Below are 17,183 nucleotides of genomic sequence, written 5' to 3' on the forward strand. Positions count from 1 at the left end.
GAACTGGACACAGTGTTTCGATTAATCTCGCTTCTTCATGTAGAACAAAGGTGGCAGGAAATTCGATATGTAGAGCTGTTTTTGTTTCTATTAACATGCCCTGAATTGGAGGTAGGAGATAAGAACGGAAGTTCAGGAGAGACAGAAAAATCAGAAATGGCTTTAGGAAAAGGGAAAAAGAAAGATCGAGTTAAGGCTGCTTCTGTCCCACAGATTTTATTTAAAAACACGGGAGAAGATGATTTAGATATGTTGATATCACCTGACAGGAGAGACAGTAGCCCAGGAGCTCCACAAATTGGACTCCCCGCTGCAGGGGCAGTGGGGGGGCTGGAGCTGCAGGGATGGGGGCTCCTGGATGGGCTCCAGCTGGGCAGGCAGGAGCCGTGGGGGAGCTCCCTGGTGCAGGTATGGCTGCGCCTGGGGGAATTGGACAAGTTGGAGCCTCCGGAGGAGTTACCTCGGGGGCGGCAGGAGCCGCTCTGGGCACGGTCAGCACAGGATCTGCTGCCATAGGAGCAGGCACTGCGGGAGTAACAGGGCTGGGGCCAGCCCTGGCTGCAGCGACAGCGGGGGGAGGGGCCCCAGGAGCGATAGCAGGAACAACCCCTGGAATTCCAGGAGGGGCAGGGGCGGCGCTGACAGGCGGGGCCTTTGTCCTGACTGACCTGGGGGGTGGGGCTGGAGCCGCCCCCTTTCCCACGCCTCCCCCTGCCGAGGGGGGACAGTCCACGGGAGGGGGAAAGAAAGAGGAACCGAGAGTTTCCAATCTCTGCCTCTCATGAAGAGAGAACAGAGATGCAGAGACAGGGCAAGCTAGTTTCAGCTGCTGAGAGAAGGCAGAAGCGAGGTTTACCACCATTTGATAAGGACACGGAAGCAGAGGGCGAATCAAGTGATAGCTCAGGGGAAGGAGAAGTAGACCTGCTTGTAGTAAAACCAAAAACAAAGGGGAAGAGGACCCGTGAAGCGTTAGCAGCCGGCGACCCGATAGCAGGTAGAACAAGAGCAAAGGATAAGCCACCATTAGAAGCCCCCTTAAGACAAGCTGTAACCAATCAGGGTACAGTATTAATAAAAGATCCTTTCTCACTGGTTGAGTTACAGCAATGGAAGGATTCTGTAGGGGCATATAGCGATAACCCAGACAAAGTGGCAAACTATGTCCAAAGAGCAATCAAAACTCAGAACCCTGACTGATATGACCTGGAAGTTATAATCTGACTATAATATGTGTGCGAAGGCACCCAATTGCCCATGTGCACCCAGCACCTGGTGCTTGCCAACCAAAACCACAAACACACTATATAAACACTTTTTCCCTTATTAAAGTTACCAAAACCAAAAGTTATCTCCCTGCTGCCTCAGCCATCGAGGCTGCGGGCCCCCCCCACCTGGGGGAGGAGAAAGGAAAAACAGCTAGGAGCTGTTTTTACTTTTTTTGACTCCCTACAGCTATAGCTGCCCAACCCCCCCCCTCCGGAGAGAGGAGGGGGAGGAAAAATGGCCGGGAAAAGCGGCCAGACAGAAGATGCCTTTTTTTTTTCCCTTTCTCTGTCTGCTGCAATTTGCTGCTGGGCTCCTGCCGGCCCCCTGCAACCCCAGTGGCAGCGGCCCGTCCATGTGTAGCCCGGCACAAGTGGAAGCCCCTGTTCCTCCCGCCAACAGAAAAAGAATTGAACTCAACAAAAACACAGCCTGGTGGCCCCGGGGGGGGCTGCCCCTCCCCCGAGTCCCAGACTTCTTGACAAGACACCAGCCCAGCCCAGCCCCACAGGAGAACTTCTCCTGACAGATCCCTGATTTCTGAGTAAGGCAACCATCCAGCACAGCCCTGCAGGAGATCTCCTCCTGACAGGTCCTGGAGTTCTGAGTAAGCTAACGTCCATTGCAGCCCTGCAGGAGATCTCCTCCTGACAGGTCCTGGAGTTCTGAGTAAGTATCTCAAAGCCCAGTGCAGCTCCACAAGGAAAAACCTCTCCCCCCGGCAGCCTCAGGGGCAGCAGCCCGGCACCAGACTTGACTCCCAAATGATCCCTGACTGAATATCAAAACTCCTATATCTGCCTGGACACTTTGACGACAGGGGTAACACCACAACCCCCATCCCAGAGTTTAAACACCATGTCCTCTGCCCGTACCTCCCTGACACACTCCCAAACACTAACACTTGGCTCAGAAAGAGTCTTGTCTGACAGCAACCAGCCAACCCTGGCACTCTGAGCAGTGATGGGTCCCTTCTGATGTCTCTTCCCAGCATATATGCTGGGCATAATATCCCACGGCATGGTATATTCCTTTGGTCTGTTCAAGCCAGCTCTCCTGGCTGTGCTACCTCCCAGCTTTCCTGAGCACAAGCTCTCTACAGAGCATGAGAATACTATAGGACTATCAGTGTCATTCTCACACTGAATCCAAAACACAGCACTGTAACAGCTATCAAGAAGTAGTTTAATTCTATCCCAGCCACAACCAAGTGTATTACAACAACACCATAGAGAGAAGACAGAGATCAGCAGAAGCACAGGGAGTCAACTATATTCTGTAGCCTGCCACCCTAGCCCAATTTCCTACAAAAAACAGTAGTTCACTCCACAGACTATGCATCCCACCTGCGAATCCTACTTTGTCCGTAGCAACGGTGCGGTTTCATGTCCAGTATATCCTGCCGACTTGTCCTAGTTAGAACAGCTGGGACCAATTCATCACTGGATGGGTGTAGCCCAAAACTGTGTATTCTATGGCCCTCCATGCCATTTTCCCAGAAACTGTTGTCGTGGGGGGGGTGTTCCTGTCCTCATACCCTTTTATGGAATTCCCCGCTCTGAGCATCCTCATACCCTTTTATGGAATTCCCCGCTCTGAGGGAAGGACTGAGCATTCCTGCCTGAACTGGAGAATATATAAACCTGGAGTTTCAGAACCTTTCCACCACTGGTGGGATCCAGAGGAAGACTACAGCTCACCGCTCTCAACCAGACCACAGCTCACCGCTCTCAACCAGACTGAGACCACCACCCTCAACTGGACTGCAATCACCACTTTTGACCAGACTGCAACAACTCTCCCACCAGCAGGTTTTTCCCCTCTCCCTTTACTGTGGACTCAAGGGGGGGCCCAAGGAACACCACTTGGTTCATGCCCCAGGGTGCTGGGTTATACATTTGGGTTTTGTGGGTTAAAACCAATTGTTTGTTTGTAAAATTGTACTTACTGTATTATTTTAATAAATTGTTATTCTGACTTATAATCTCTCCTTTGAGTTCAGTTCATTTCCCCTGCTGGTTAACTCTTAAACCAGCACATTTTTGGCTCCCAACGTCGGGCAGAGAGAGAGAAGTCAGAATCACAATTTCATTTTAAGCATTTGTCTATTTGGATACAGAAACTCCCTGATCACCATGTTGTTTGATGCGTTCACATGGATGTTGTATTTGAACCTGTTCGTATTTCCACAGATGGGGTATTATTTGCCTGTTTTGATGCTCTCTTTAAGACCAGGGAGAGGGATCCAAATTGCTTTATTAGTATATTATGTTTATGTCCTTCTAACATCAGAAGCAATGAGTTTCATTGTAAATGTGTATTCAGTCCTGTTTGCCTGTCCTGGTTTGGGTTGCTACCTCTGGGGCCTCATTAAAAATCGCACCCAGCCCTTTGGGGGAACAGGGGGGGATGGTTGTTTCCAGCCTCTCACCTCCTTCTTCCCCTTCAGACTTGCTACAACAGTTTTTGAAAATATTGAGTTCCCTTTTGATGTTAAGGACAGCATAATGTTATTGTTAGTGTTGCTCTGTCTGCTCTGTACTTTGTACACCATGTTTAGGGTCAGAATAGGGCCTTCTAGGGAGGTTGTTTGGACACCTGCCCTCGGAGCAGATAATGCTGAGTGGCATGGGAAGTGGGAGGACATCGGCCAGTATTTGGAGAAGTTTTCTCCTCCAATGATCTGGAAATTCACCCCTGAACAACTGCAGGATCCTGTTAGCATGATAAGACTGGTGAAGGGAAAATGCTCTGGCAGCTCCAGAGATGGCCAGCTCACAGCAACCTGCTGGGCCCTGGCCACTGCCTACCGGACACTACTTGACATGGTACAGCACTGTCAGGGGGAGGAGAGAAGGACCAAATCCACAGGCACCACGTCCACCCAAACCACAGCTGAGTCAGAGGGAGAAAGAAATAAACCAACCGGCACCATGTCCACACAAACCATCGAGGAGCCAGAAGAACAACCAAAACCAATAGCAGTCGCCCCTGTCCAGAAAAGGAAATCAAAGACTAAATCAGTCCGTATAGCAAATGATGACGAAGAGGCAGGACCTTCACATCCTCCGGAAGAGACGGAGCCAGAAATAATCACTCGGTCCCTATCCCTGGGTGAGCTATGTGAGCTCCGGAGAGAGTTCACACGACAGGCAGAGTCCATTCTGACCTGGCTGCTCCGAATCTGGGATGCCGCAGCTAACGATACAATCCTAGATGGGAGTGAAGCCAGACAGCTGGGATCCCTGTCTCGAGATGTAGTCATTGATCAGGGGATTGGAAGGAGGCAGGAAACTCTCAGCCTCTGGCGGCGACTATTGTCCAGTGTGAGGGAGAGATACCTTTGTAAGGAGGACCTCCACATACAGCAAGGACAGTGGAACACGATGGAACAAGGTATCCGGTGCTTAAGGGAATTAGCTGTACTGGAGATAATCTTTTCAGAGGACGAAAGATTCCCTAAAAGTCCAGATGGTTTACAGTGCACCTCCCAGATGTGGTTCAAGTTTGCTTTATTCCCACTACTTAGCAATGCTGCGATGGAGGGAGGGAGAGGACAAGGTGGGTGCGTTGGTCAGTACACTCAGGATTTATGAAGACACTGTCACCACCCCATTACGAGTCCACATCTCATCTGTGGAAACCAAACTGGCTGAACATGTCTGAAGCCTGGAAGAGAAGACTGAAGAGGGACACCAGAAGCTAAGAGAGGAAATTAAGGAAGGGATCTTCCATATCTCACCAGGACAAACAAGAGTCTCTGCTATTAGGAGCCAGCGTCCCCCAGCTAAGGAGAGAAGGTACACTCCACGTGGCAATCTATGGTTTTACCTCCATGAGCACGGAGAAGATATGAGGAAGTGGGATGGGAAACCCACCTCTTCCTTAGCAGCCCGGGTACGTGAACTGAAAAGAGGAACAAGTACCACAAGGAACTCGTCAAGGGTAAATGCGGCTCCAGTATCTCATGGGCAAGACTCCAGACGGTACAGGAATGATGATACGTCTGATCCTCTTGAAGGGACCTCCAGGTCATACTCACAAGAAGAGCACAATGAGTACCATGACCAGGACTAGGGGTGCCCTGCCTCTAGCCAGGTAGAGGAGAGGGACAATCGAGTCTATTGGACAGTGTGGATTTGGTGGCCTGGCACATCAGAGCCACAAAGATATAAGGCCTTAGTGGACACCGGCGCACAATGTACTTTAATGCCATCAAGATACATAGGGGCAGAATCCATCTCCATTTCTGGGGTGACAGGGGGATCCCAACAGCTGACTGTACTAGAAGCTGAAGTGAGCCTGACTGGGAAGGAATGGCACAGACACCCCATCGTGACTGGCCCAGAGGCCCCGTGCATCCTTGGCATAGATTACTTGAGGAGTGGGTATTTCAAAGACCCAAAAGGACTTTGTTGGGCTTTTGGCATAGCTGCTGTGGAGACAGAGGAAATTAGACAGTTGAACACCTTGCCTGGTCTCTCAGAGGACCCCTCTGCTGTGGGACTGCTGAAGGTTGAAGAACAATTGGTACCGATAGCCACAGCAACAGTGCACCGTCGGCAATACCGCACCGACCGAGATTCTGTGACCCCTATACATAAGATGATCCGTGACCTGGAGACCCAGGGGGTGGTCAGCAAGACTCGCTCACCCTTTAATAGCCCTATATGGCCAGTGTGTAAGTCCAGCGGAGAGTGGAGGCTGACAGTGGATTACCGTGGACTCAATGAAGTCACACCACCCCTGAGTGCTGCTGTCCCGGACATGCTGGAGCTCCAGTATGAGCTGGAGTCCAAGGAAGCCAAGTGGTATGCCACCATTGACATTTCCAATGCCTTTTTCTCCATTCCTTTGGCAGCGGAGTGCAGGCCACAATTTGCTTTCACTTGGAGAGGTGTGCAGTACACCTGGAATCGACTGCCTCAGGGGTGGAAACACAGTCCCAGCATTTGCCATGGACTGATCCAGACTGCACTGGAAAAGGGCGAGGCTTCAGAGCATCTACAGTACATTGACGACATCACTGTATGGGGGAACACAGCGGGCGAAGTCTTCGAGAAAGGAGAGAAGATAATCCAGATTCTCCTAAGAGCTGGTTTTGCCATTAAACGGAGTAAGGTCAAGGGACCTGCTCAGGAAATTCAGTTCCTAGGAGTGAAGTGGCAAGATGGACGCTACCAGATTCCAACAAAGGTGATTAACAAAATAGCAGCCATGTCCCCACCAACCAGCAAGAAGGAAACACAGGCTTTCCTAGGTGCCGTGGGCTTTTGGAGGATGCATATCCCCGAGTATAGTCAGATTGTAAGCCCTCTCTACCTTGTGACACGGAAGAAAAATGATTTCCAGTGGGGCCCCGAACAACAACAAGCCTTTGAACAAATTAAACAGGAGATTGCCCATGCGGTAGCCCTTGGGCCAGTAAGGACAGGACAGGACGTGAAGAACGTGCTCTACACTGCAGCTGGGAAGAATGGCCGTTCCTGGAGCCTCTGGAAGAAGGTGCCTGGGGAGACCCAAGGGCGACCACTGGGATTCTGGAGTCGGGGATACAAAGGATCTGAAGCCAGCTATACACCAACTGAGAAAGAGATCCTGGTTGCTTATGAAGGAGTTCAAGCTGCCTCAGAAGTAATCAGCACCGAAGCGCAGCTCCTCCTGGCACCCCGACTACCAGTGCTGGACTGGATGTTCAAGGGAAAAGTTCCTTCTACACATCACGCCACCGATGCCACATGGAGTAAATGAATCGCTCTGATCATGCAGCGAACCCGGATAGGGAATCCTAATCGCCCTGGGATTCTGGAAATTATCACCAATTGGCCCGAAGGTGAGAGTTTTGGACTATCCTCTGAAGAAGAAGAGGAGCAGGTGACACGGGCTGAGGAGGCCCCACCACATGACAAGCTACCAGCAGATGAAAGGCGATATGCGCTCTTCAGGGATGGCTCCTGTAGCATGGTAGGGACAAACCAAAAATGGAAGGCAGCCATATGGAGTCCTACACAGCGAGTTGCAGAAGCGACAGTACAGGTATGGGGAAACCTGGCAAGTTGACTACATCACGCTCCCCAAAACCCGCCCAGGCAAGAACTACGTACTGACCATGGTAGAAGGAAGTACTGTATGGTTGGAGACATACCCCGTGCCTCATGCCACTGCCCGGAATACCATCCTGGGCCTTGAAAAACAAGTCCTGTGGCGACACGGCACCCCGGAGAGAATTGAGTCTGATAATGGGACCCATTTCAAGAACGGCCTCATAGACACCTGGGCCAAAGATCATGGCCTTGAGTGGGTGTATCATATCCCCTACCATGCACCAGCTGCTGGAAAAGTTGAGCGGTGCAACGGACTGCTGAAAACCACCCTGAAGGCACTGGGTGGGGGGACTCTCAAACACTGGGAGCTGCATTTAGCAAAGGCCACCTGGTTGGTCAACACCCGAGGCTCCATCAATCGAGCTGGCCCTGCCCAATCAGAACTTTTGCATACTGTAGATGGAAATAAAGTCCCCGTAGTGCATATGAGAGGAATGTTAGGGAAGACTGTTTGGATTAGTCCCACCTCAAGCAAAGGCAAACCCATCCGAGGGATTGTTTTTGCTCAAGGACCTGGTTTGACTTGGTGGGTAATGCAAAAAGATGGGGAGACACGTTGTGTACCACAAGGGGACCTAATTTTGAGTGAGAATGGTCTGTAATGTTTCATTGTATATATATAGAGATGTATATAATTTTAAAGGGATATAGTTTTTAAAGGGGGTTAATTTGGGCATGACATGGATGGCATAGAATAAGGAGTGGATAATGTCCTAGTTAGAACAGCTGGGACCGATTCATCACTGGATGGGTGTAGCCCAAAACTGTGTATTCTATGGCCCTCCATGCCATTTTCCCAGAAACTGTTGTCGGGGGGGGGTGTTCCTGTCCTCATACCCTTTTATGGAATTCCCCGCTCTGAGGGAACAAACTGAGCATCCTTTTATGGAATTCCCCGCTCTGAGGGAATGACTGACCATTCCTGCCAAAGGCAACGTTGTCCTTGGTGTGAAGTTAACTCCCTCCAAGAAAGCGCTACCTGCTTTTTATACAGTTAATTGAGTGACCACAACCTCCCAGGTCTGGGGGCGAGCCTTCCTCATCTTCAAGGACAACTTTCCCATTTATCAGTGCTTGTTTTTCCATAACTTGGCAGGGAAAGAGTAAAACTTTCAAAGGTGGCAGGGCCAAACACAGACCAAACATATCAGCATAAATTCACCCTGGTACACTGTGTCTGTGTGATATCTTCTGGTCCAGGCCTTAAGGTGTTTTTCTACAATTCTACCTTGAAAAGAAGACTAAACACGCTAATGGAATTTTAGACGAATTGATACGAAATGAGGTAGTAGGGTTGGGTATGTGTAAACATTATGTTACAGGGTAAGGGATATAATACAGCTACATTAAAATCTACATTCACTACACATCTACTTCTAAAATCTATAAAAGTCAAAAATCAAAAAAAAGCTCTGAGGCATTAGTGCAAGGAACATTCTCTGGATATCTAGGGATGTTATCACTTCTTAGATTACTATAAATGATTTCTAGACACTGATAATTCTCTCAAGTACTGGATGCTTTTGTCTGCAGTGGTCCACTTTCCTGGGGAATTAATAAGATATTTCTTAAATGGATACCTTGCCCTCACGCTTGAGAGGAATCATCTTGAGAGACTGCAAATTGCTCTTTTTTTTCCAATTGAAAGAATTTCTCGATCTCTAGCAAGGAATCCCAGGTTTTTGGCTTCATGACCTTTCAATTGCTGACTATCGGAATCCTCTCATCTGGCTGCCGGCTGTAATCTTTCTGCAAGTCTCAAAGTTCTGATGAGGTCAGGGACAGGGTAACTTCAGTTTCCTTTTGATTTGTCTCACTCCTTTTGATTTCTTTGTTGAAGGACCAGCTTTTTGATCTTCCCCCTCCCCTCCTTCTTCTGCTTCTTCTCCTTCTTCTCCTTCTCTTCCTTCTCCTTCTTCTTCTCCTCCTTCTTCTTCTTCCCATCAGCAAGTGATGTCCAGCCACTTCCCAGGAAGCAGTGCTTCAGCATGCATGACCGTATCTCAGCAAGCAACCATTGGAAACAACTAATGTCCCCCCTCCTCCTCCTTTCCTTAGCTTTTTATATCTGAACTCATGTCATATGGTATGGATATATCCCTTTGGTTAGTTTGGGTCAACTGACTGTCTCAGTTTGAAGAGACTGGAATGTTTGCTAAAGAGGATGAGTTATGAGACAGACCAAACTCCTCTCAGCAACTGTAAATTCAAAAATTAAGGGACTTTAATCGAGGAAGTGTGGAAAAAAAAGAAATAACAACCCTTTATTAAAAGATATATGTATATTGGAAAGAACAGTAACAGAACACAAAAAACAACTAAACAATAGTCCTGTACCCAGAAGTCCCCTTCAAACAAAAGAAAAAGTCTGAATACTTCTCTGTCTTCTAGTGCAGTTCTAATCACGGTTGGCAGGGGGTGTTGTTGGATCACTGGAGGTGCAGAGCCTGCAGTTCTCTCTTGTGGCCTGCAGGGGGCGCTGTTGGATCACCGGAGGTGCAGAGCCTGCAGTACTCTCTGGTGGTTGGCAGGGGGCACTGTTGGGCTCTGGCGGTCACCATGTGGGAAGCGGGTCTGGGGGTGGTCTCGGATTGCGAAAAGAAAACGGAGATCCTTCGCCAATGGAAGAAGGGCAGAAGGAAAAAGCAGTCCACCACCACAGGACTCACTGTTGTTCTCAGATGACGGTGTTTCAAGGCTCCTCCCTTCTCTCCCAGCGAGCACACAACACTCCGATGAAAACCAAGTAGGTCCCGGCTGGAGTCAAGAGGCAGTATGCGAGCTGATCGAGGCCGGTGCTCAGGCCTCACAAGGATGAAAAGCCAGAAAGACCGGCTTCCCGGTCTTTTCTCCAAAAAATGCCCAGACACAGACCCTGTCTCCATCCCAGACAGAGAACTCTGCCGTCAGCTCTCTCTCCTCTGAGAAGAGCCAACCACCCCCTCCCAAAAGTCCTCCCCCTCCCCCCAGCCTCTGATGGACCATCCGTTAGGAATGCGGTCTGGACAGCTAGGTTCTTTTGTAAAGCTAATTGACCTCCCTTCCCCTCACTCACTCCGTTTTCTTACAGTGGAACAGGGGAAGAAAAATTCCCCTATTGGATTTATAACCTATAACATTATCCACCCCTAATTTTTCTTTCCCATGCTACCACACTTTATCGGATTAAGTCTTTGAACTTCATACATACATGCATTATTCTAACTATGTACACATCCACTAATCATTAGATACAAATACAGATACAGACACAGAGTTACATACAGATGCAGATATAGAGTTACAGCCAGTTCACCCGAAAATAAGGTCCCCTTGGGGTATACAACGGGTTTCTGAATCTTCCTGCATCACCCACCAGGTGCAACCAGGCCCTTGGGTAAAAACAATCCCATGAATGGGTTTGCTATTGCTCGAGGCAGGGTTAATCAAAACCTTTTTCCCTAACAAAACCCTTATATGAATCACTGGGACCTTGTCTCCATCCACGGTGTGAAGGGATTCTGATTATGCAGGGTCAGCTCAGTTGATGGAGCCTCTGGTGTTGACTAACCATGTAGCCTTTGCTAGATGCTGATCCCAGTGCTTGAGTGTCCCTCCACCCAACGCCTTCAGGGCAGTTTTCAACAGTCCATTATGCCGTTCAACTTTCCCCGCAGCTGTTGCATGGTATGGGATGTGGTACACCCACTTGATGCCATGCTCCTTCGCCCAGGTGGCAACTAAACTGTTCCTGAAATGAGTCTCATTATCTGACTCGATGCGCTCAGGGGGGCCATGTCGCCACAGGACTTGCTTTTCAAGGCCCAGGATGGTATTTCGGGCAGTGACGTGGGGCACCGGATGCGTCTCCAGCCATCCAGTGGTGGCTTCCACCATGGTAAGCACATAGCGCTTACCTTGGCGGGTTCGTGGCAGTGTGTTGTAATCAACCTGCCAGGCCTCCAAGCATCTATACTTACTCCAACGTCCACCATACCATAGGGGCTTCAGTCTCTTACCCTGTTTAATGGCAGAGCAGGTCTCACAGTCATGGATAATCTGGGAAATAATGTCCTTGGGTAAGTCCACCCCTCGATCTCGTGCCCATCTATGGGGGGCATCTCTGCCCTGATGGCCTGAGGCATCATGGGCCCACCGTGCTAGGAACAACTCTCCTTTGTGCTGCCAGTCCAGATCCACCTGTGACATCTTGACTTGTGCAGCTCGGTCTGCCTGTTCACTGTTGCGATGCTCCTCATTGGTTCAGCCTTTGCGCACATGGGCAGACTCACAATCAACTTCTCTGCCCGGGTAGCAATGTCTTGCCACGTATCAGCGGCCCAGATGGGTTTCCTCCTGCGTTTCCAATTGGCCTTCTTCCATCTGTCCAACCATCCCCACAGAGCATTGGTTACCATCCATGAGTCAGTGTAGATGTAAAGCTTTAGCCACTTCTCCTGTTCAGCAATGTCCAATGCCAACTGGGCAGTTTTGAGCTCTGCGAATAGGCTCGATTCACCTTCCCCTTCAGTAGTTTCTGCAGATTGTTGAGTGGGGCTCCATACAGCTGCTTTCCAGTTACATTTCATTCCTACAAGGCGACAGGAACCGTCAGTGAAGAGGGCGTAGCGTGTTTCTTCTTTTGGTAGTTTATCGTATGCTGGGGCTTCCTCAGCCCGTACCACCTGCTCTTCTTCTTCTTCATCTGCTAGACCAAAACTCTCACCTTCCGGTCAGTTTGTGATGACTTCTAGGATCCCAGGGCGATTCAGATTTCCAATACGGGTGGGCTGCGTGAGCAGAGCGATCCACTTACTCCATGTAGCATCAGTGGCATGATGCATAGTGGGCACCTTTCCCTTAAACATCCAGTTCAGCACTGGTAGTTGAAATGCCGGAGGAGCTGTTCTTCTGTGCCAATCACTTCTGAGGCTGCTTGTACTCCTTCATAAGCTGCTAGGATCTCCTTCTCTGTTGGGGTGTAGTTGGCTTCAGATCCTTTGTAGCTTCAGTTCCAGAATCCAAGTGGGCGGCCTCGGGTCTTGCCAAGCACCTTTTGCCAGAGGCTCCAGGAGACACCTTTATTCCCAGCTGCAGAATAGAGTACATTTTTCACATCTGGTCCTGACTGGCCCAAGGGTTACAGCGTGTGCAATCTCCTGCTTAATCTGCTCGAATGCTTGCTGCTGTTCGGGACCCCAATGGAAATCATTCTTCTTGCGGCTTACCAGATAGAGAGGGCTTACGATTTGACTGTACTCCGGGATGTGCATCCTCCAGAAACCTACGGCACCCAGAAAAGCTTGCATTTCCTTCTTGCTGGTTGGTGGGACCATTGTTGCGATCCTATCGATGACTTCTGACAGGATCTGATGATGTCTATCTTGCCATTTCACCCCCAGGAACTGGATGTCTCGGGCAGGTCCCTTGACCTTACTCTTTTTTATGGCAAACCCAGCTCCCAGGAGGATCTGGATGATTTTCTTTCCTTTCTCAGAAACCTCCTCTGCTGTGTCCCCCCATTATGTCATCAGTGTACTGCAGGTGTTCTGGAGCCTCACCCTTCTCTAGTGTGGCCTGGATCAGTCCGTGGCAGATGGTGGCACTGTGTTTCCACCCCTGGGGCAGTCGGTTCCAAGTGTACTGCACGCCCCTCCAGGTGAAAGCGAACTGTGGCCTAACTCTGCTGCTAAGGGAATGGAGAAGAATGCGTTTGCAATGTCAGTAGTGGCGTACCCCCTCACTGTCTTGGACTCCAGCTCATACTGGAGCTCCAACATGTCTGGAACAGCAGCACTCAGCGGCGGGGTGGCTTCATTCAGGCCACGATAGTCCACAGTCAATCTCCATTCTCCATCAGACTTACGCATGGGCCAGATGGGGCTGTTAAAGGGTGAATGGGTCTTGCTGATCACCCCTTGGCTCTCCAGCTCATGAATCGTCTTACGGATGGGGATCACAGAGTCTCGGTTCATCCAGTACTGCCGACGATGCACTATTGTGGTGGCAATTGGCACTTGCTGTTCCTCAACCTTCAACAGTCCCACAGCAGAAGGGTTCTCCAAGAGACCAGGTAACGAATTCAACTGCTTAGCTGCCTCTATCTCCACTGCAGCTATTCCAAAAACCCATCTATGTCCCTTGGGGTCTTTGAAATACCCGTCCCTGTGATAATCAATGCCCAGGATACATGGGGCATCTGGACCAGTCGCAATGGGGTGTTTCTACCAGTCTTTCCCAGTCAAGCTCACCTCAGCTTCCACCATGGTCAACTCTTGAGACCCTCCAGTCACTCCAGAAATAGAAATAGTCTCTGGTCCCATATGTCCTGAGGGCATTAATGTACATTGAGCGCCAGTATCAATGAAAGCCTGGTATTCTTGTGGGTCTGACGTGCCAGGCCATCTGATCCACACAGTCCAATAGACACGGTTGTCCCATGCCTCTACCTGGTTAGAGGCAGGGCCCCTCTAACATTGGTCTTCATCCTTCCAATCACCGTTTTTCTCTTGTGAATACCTATGGGAGGTACCTTCTAGCGGGTCAGATCCCTGCCCACAGGATACTGGTACTGTACGGCACTCACTTTCACAGACTTCCCTTTTCCTTTCTCTTTCAACTCTTGTACTCGGGCTGCTAGGATACGGGTAGGTTTCCTGTCCCACCGTCTCATGTCTTCTCCATGGTCAGTTAGGAAGTATCACAACTTAGTTTGTGAGGTCTGTCTGCTCTCTTTAGCTGGGGGGCGTCTGGTTTTCACTGGTGCCATATAGAAACTGTTTCCCTCAATCCTCTCTTTCAACCTCTCCTGTTTATCTTTCACCTCTGTAGTTAATTCCTTGAGATCCTCAGTGTCTCTGCAGTGGAGATGTGGGCCTGTAGTGGTCCTTTGATCATACTGTCATACAATCGAAGTTTATTTATTATATACATCTCCCCAGCCTGCAATGATGTCAGGTAACCTTTCTGTGTGGATGGCCCCATACGTGTGAAGCTCCACCACATCTGTGGTGTACACTTAACCCTGTCAGGATCGTTGGTGGGTTGCCCATCCCCTCCAAACAGTACCTCCAACAGTGCCATATCCCTCAGGCGTAGGATCCCTTCTTCTATGGTCTTCCAGCCCGTGGTATAATGATCTGCCTGCAAGGAATCTCTGTAGATGAACCTCTCCCTCACACCATCCAAAAGCCATGCCCAGAGAGACAGGGACTTCGATTCCCTCAAAAACGCCCCCTCAATACCCACATCCTGGGCAATAGACCTCAAGAACCTTGCTTCACCGCCATCACGGTTTATGGCATCACCTGTAGAGTCCCAAACTCGGATCATCCAGGCCAGAATGGGTTCATTGGGGCGACAAGCAACGTCTGTCCGTAAGCTCTGGAGGTTGTTATACGATAAAGACTCAGTGATGATTTCTGGCTCTGGACCAGCTGCCTGTGAGGGTCCTGCCTCCCCATCATCGTCAACTGGGCGAACTGATTTGGTTTTATATTTCTTCTTTTGGATAGGGGCAACCTCCATTGGCTTGGTCTGCCCCTTTGATTTGGCCTTATGCTGAGTCACTTTGGTATTAGGCATTTTGTTTTCATCTTTTCCTTTTCCCTGGAAGTGCTGCACCATACCGAGCAACTTCTGGTAGGCAGTGGCCAAAACTCCATATGCAGCTGCCAACTGCCTCTCCATGGATCTATCACCGCCTCTCTCCCTCACGACTTCCATTATTTTTGTAGGGTTCAAGAGTTGTTCAAGGGTGAGCTTCCATGTGGTGGGAGCTGAGTAACTTTCTAGGAATTTACCCATATCCTCCCATAACCCATGCCACTCGAGGTCTTCGATCCCTGGGGTAGGCTCCTGGACACTTTCTTGGTAATTCTTGGCCTTGGCTTTGTATATTAGGTATACTATAATGGCACGAACTAGTACAAAAAGCCCCAAAAGTACAATGTCTCTGACATCTAGGGAGAATTTAAACTTCCCAGAGGCCATTGTATTGTATCCAAAGGGAAACTGAATGAAGGGTTGGGTAAATACATCCCCCTGCGTTTCTCCATAGGGATGGGTGCTATTATCCTTAAAACCCCAGAGGAAACAGCTTAGGTTAGAACAGTAGTGCATCCTTGAGGACATATTGCAGATGAAAATCACAGGTGCTAAGTTTGCCGTATCATAAACCCAGTGCACAAACTCAAAGGTACTTATGGCAATGAGAGTCCTACTATCTGAACTGAAACTCACTGACAGGTGGGACAGATATCTTGGCATGGTTATATGCCAGAGGAAAGCAACAACCCCTAGCATCATGTTGCTTACAGGTTCAAAACACGTGTAACTCCCACAAAGGGTAGTTATTCCTTTTCCACCTTTCCTCTCTTCAGGCCCTACGTTGGGCGCCAAAAATGTCTCCGTTTGAAGAGACTGGAATGTTTGCTAAGGAGGATGAGTTATGAGATAGACCAAACTCCTCTCTCAGCAACTGTAAATCCAAAATTAAGGGCCTCCAATCGAGGAAGTATAGAAAAAAGGAAGAAATAACAGCCCTTTATTAAAATATATATGTTGGCAAAGGCAGTAACAGAACACAAAAATAACTAGACAATAGTCCTGTACCCAAAAGTCCCCTTCAAAAAAAAAAAGACAGTCTGAATACTTCTCTATCCTCTAGCACAGTTGTAATCACGGTTGGCAGGGGGTGCTGTTGGATCACTAGAGGTGCAGAGCCTGCAGTTCTCTGTGGTGGCCAGCAGGGGGTGCTGTTGGGCTCTGGCGGTCACCGCACAGGGGGATCTCGGATCACGGGAGAAGCTGAAAAATGGGGACCCTCCCCAAATGGAAGAAGGGGAAAGGAAAGGCAGTCCACCCCATGGAACTCACTGTTGTCCTCGGCTGACGGTGTTTCAAGGTTCCTCCTTTTCTCCCAATGAGCACAAAACTCTCCAATGAAATCGCAGCAGATTTGGACTGGAGGCAGGGGCAAGCCGAGGCGAGTGGTCAGAAAATGACCAGATTGAGAGCAAGAAAAATGGCCTCAAAGCTTTTACAAAGCACACAGACTCCCCTGTCTCCATAGCAGAGAAAACCCAAACTGTTCTCCCCTATGTGAGGAGTGCAGCAACAGAGCAAAACTCCTCCCCCCCTCACTCCAGTCTCAGATGGGCCATCAGTCAGGAATGCAGTTTTGCCAGCCAGGTCTTTTGTAAAGCTAATTGCCCCCCTTCCCCCTCCCCATTCAAACTCTCTCTTCTTACACTGGGGCAGGGGAAGGAAAATTTCCCCTTGGATTTTTAGAATCTCTGACAAGGACCCACACTTCATAAGTTCATAAAGAACTGTAGCCTGTGGGAAGGACTCACACTGGAGAAGTTCATTGAGGGCTGTCACTTGTGGAAGGGATCCCACACTGGAGCAGGGAAAGAGTGGAAGCAGTCCTCCCCCTGAGGAGGAAGGAGTGACAGAAATAACAACAGAAATAACATGTGATGAATTGACCGCAGCCCCCATTCTCTGTCCCCCTGGAGTGCTTGGGGGTAGAAGTAGAGAATTTGGGAGTAAAATTAGGCTCAGGAAGAAGGGAGGCATGGGGGGAAGACATTTTAAGAATTGATTTTATTTCTCATTATTTTACTCTAATTTGATTGGCAATAAATTCAATTAATTTTCCCAAGTCAAGTCTGTTTTGACTGTGATGGTAAATGGTGAATTATCTTTCCCTGTCCTTATCTTGATTCATGAGATTTTCATTATATTTTTTCTTCCCGTCAAGTTGAGGATGGACGGGATGGGGGAGAGAAACAGAAGAGTAAAATTGACAAAACTCGTGTCTTGAGATAA

The sequence above is a fragment of the Pseudopipra pipra genome, chromosome W (assembly GCF_036250125.1).
Source record: "Pseudopipra pipra isolate bDixPip1 chromosome W, bDixPip1.hap1, whole genome shotgun sequence".
Taxonomy (NCBI): domain Eukaryota; kingdom Metazoa; phylum Chordata; class Aves; order Passeriformes; family Pipridae; genus Pseudopipra; species Pseudopipra pipra.